Source organism: Adiantum capillus-veneris, chromosome 4 (genome assembly GCF_014529385.1).
Source record: "Adiantum capillus-veneris isolate H3 chromosome 4, ASM1452938v2, whole genome shotgun sequence".
Lineage (NCBI taxonomy): Eukaryota > Viridiplantae > Streptophyta > Polypodiopsida > Polypodiales > Pteridaceae > Adiantum > Adiantum capillus-veneris.
This window is the reverse complement of record NC_140934.1, coordinates 111,751,822-111,755,423: the sequence shown is the minus strand read 5'-3', so window position 1 is coordinate 111,755,423 and position 3,602 is coordinate 111,751,822.

Below are 3,602 nucleotides of genomic sequence, written 5' to 3'. Positions count from 1 at the left end.
CCTTACTACATGCGCAAGTAGCAAGCCCATTCTCACTCACTCACCATTTCTCTCATCTTGTTTTCCGACTACCCCATCCCACTCTTGGGCATGGATCTTGAAATTGTTTTCCATGGCATGTTTGATTGTGTATATGTATACGTTCTAACCGCATATCTTTCTAGGTGGTGCCCCTATTGTGTACCCCCCATGATGAGGCCATCGTGGAAGTCTTGGTGTAGAGGCCACGAGGTCTGTTTTGCACTTCCACCTCTCAATGGTTATGGTTAGGATGGGTTGTGAATTATGATAAATTTGGTTGTAAATTAAGCTGATCATAATGCCGTATATGGTTGCATATACATAGAGGATATGGGAATTTGTGGCACACAGCCCTGGCTTTTTTTGAACAAATAATGAATATAGGGTTTAACACTTACTACCCTACATATGTTGTCCGACTCCAACTAAATGGGGTTGGGATTATTTACTAATGTCTTTTTATGTTACAGGTGACTCCAAGGTATAGATTGACTACACGTATGAGTACTGACCCTAAGAAAATAGTGGCAATTAATGCCAAACTCTGTAAAGGCAAGAAACAGGAATATGTGGCCCACTTCAAGGCTAAATTGCCGAAAAAAACTCATCTGTGGCCTTCTCTCATGAGAGCTTGTAAAGCACAAGGGGCTCGAGTTGGTTGTCCACCTTGTAATTGAAACCATCTCTAAATATATAACTAGATTTACCTTTCTTATTATTTTTCTTTGAAAGCAGTTAAGTTGGGTGACATCTATAACATGTGGGATACACATGCATCACACACTATTCTTTTAGGGTGGTGCTCCCCCAAAGCAAGGTCTCCTCTCTTGTATGAACGCACACATGGGCACATTACCCCCGTTCAATTGATATCAGTGCCACAAATTTCTTGATGTCATGCCCCTCCCCTCGCATGTGCCAACCATAGCTCAGAAAGCGGGGGAAATCACAAATCTAGAGAAACCTACTCTTCTTCTTTTGAAGCTTATGGGGGAAACTAGGAAAAGTGCAAACAATTCTGGTCTTACAAAAGCTGAAGTAATCAGGCAGCATGGAATGAAAACCTAAGGTGCAATAGTAGCTTCCAAAGGTTTGGATCTACAACTTGCAATCTATTTTGGAAGGCCTTACGAGCTGTTTTGGGAGGCATTAAAGCAAGGGAAAATTGCAGATGCAAGCGTTGGAGTTTGAAGAAAAGAAAGGCAATTTTTTAGAATTGATTTTCAAGGCAATGCTAGTGGCGGATTTTTAATCGGGCATTTTAAAAATCAAGCAAGGTAGCATTGGAGTGTTAGTTTTCAAATCTATAGTCTATAGTGTTATCATGAGCTGCAGACATTAGAGCAACACTGAAGTGTGTGGGGGAAGCAACACGAGGTTGAAGCCTTGTGGTTCATTGTGCAGGTGCACGCGTGGATGGACCCACACACACACACACACACACACACACACACAAAGCGCTCACGAGAAACACGAGATTGAAGCCTTGTGGTTCATTGTGCACGTGCATGCGTGCACACATACACACACAAAGCTCTCAGCAAGGTAAGTAGCACTGTGGGTGAAAATTGGATCTTGAAGTAAGTAGCAATGTTGGAATATTGGTTGTGTAACACACACACACACACACACACACACACACACACACACACACACACACACACACACACACACACACACACACACACACACACAACCGGTGAGCAATTTTTGTGTGTGTGAGCTTTGCATTGGTGTTTTTGGCATGGGATTTGACTCTTCTCTAGCACTCCAGCTTTATTCTACTTGGCACTTGTGGAGAGAGAGAGAGAGAGAGAGAGAGAGAGAGAGAGAGAGAGAGAGAGAGAGAGAGAGAGAGAGAGAGAGAGAGAGAGAGAGAGAGAGAGTAGAAGTGCTACATTCCAACCTTGAGGGATTCCTTGACTTCATGGTCAGCCTCCCTTGGCATCCTCAACATCGGCATCCTTTCTCGGCCTACCATCAACACTTCACTCACACTCAATTTCTACAACATAGCCACTCTTGGACCTAGCGTGAGAGCGTAACAAGGAGAGAGGGGGAGATTGTAGCGAGTAGTCTTGTAGTGCAAGCACATTGTTTTCTCTCAATGGGGTCTCTTGAGAGACCGGATTCTTGAGCGCATTGCTCAAAGGTAAAGTTATCTACATCAATGATATAGGTGGTTAGCATTGGAGTTCTGAGCAAGGGTTATATTGGACTTGTGACATAGTTTTCTGCATCAATGTATTAGGTGGAGTCTACATTTTTGCAGGGATATTCATTTTATGTACCTTAGTATGCTGTTTCACACACATAGATGTATTTGTGCTCTCTACATGCTTTGAGAGTGGATTTGTAACGGCATATGCATATCTTGGCTTGATTTATACACTTATGTTTATATTGAGAATCTTGATCTCAATCATTCCAGTTATTATCTTCTACAAACACAAGCATTATAGATTCGCTGGATATAGGTATAGGGCTTCACAGGCACTTTTGGTAGTAGTTTCAATGTGGAATGTTATGCATTAATAGATGCATTTTTGTGAGCACTTAGAGTACCATTTGTTACCATATACATGTGGTAGTGATGTGTGTGAACACACTTAGGACCGTGCCGGGGCATTTTTTCCTCTTTAGGAGGTTTTTTCCCCCGTGCATTGTATATACGCCCATCATTCTAGGGCTATCTATCTTTCCATTGCACACTAAGTAAAACATTCTCTGTTGTGTGCCTTGAGCTTTCTTTGTCTTCTCCAAGTTGTGTGTGTTTTCTTGCAACCCTAATTCCAATAATTGGTATCAGAGCAGGTTGCATCCTCCCGAGCTTAGTCGCCAGGGGCTTCAGCACACGCCTGTTCACTTTCTCTGATTTCTGTGAGCTTTGGCAAGCGTTCGTACGCAGAAAAAAAATTTGGGCTTAGAATTTTGATTCGGGCTCGTTTCGGCCTTTATTTCACTATAGGCAGTACTGTGTAGGCTATTTTGTCATTTTGTGCATAAATTTTGTCAATGCCGTTTTGTGCATAACAGATCCCTTATAGTATTCTATGGTTTGTGCTATATAGCAAGTGTTGTTCTCGCTTTGTTTCTCCTATTTTCGGGCAGTTTTCACATCAGGCGTAGGCATTCGTTATGGTCGACAACAACACAGATGTGTTCAAGATGTTTGCTGCTAAGGACAAATTGGACGGGGACAATTACCCTATGTGGGCTTACATGATGCAACATGTTCTTGTTCAAAGGGTGTCTAGAATATTGTGTAGGGCATCGATGTACGTCCTAGTTCTGAGGATGTAGAAGATGTTGAGGATGTTGTAGGTCTTGCTGCAAGGATTGCTGCTGCTAGAGTTGTTTTTCCTATGGCACAACAAGCTCATTGTGATGTAAAAATGTGAAAACTCATGCATTGATTGCATTGTTTGTGAAGCACACCATTACTCATCACATTTGTTCAAAAAACTTTGCAAAACATGCTTGGGATATTTTGGCTGGTCTTTATGCAAGTCGCAATGAGGCTAAAATTGCATTGTTGCGTAAAGAGATGGAATCGAAGATTATGCATAAGGAAGATGACA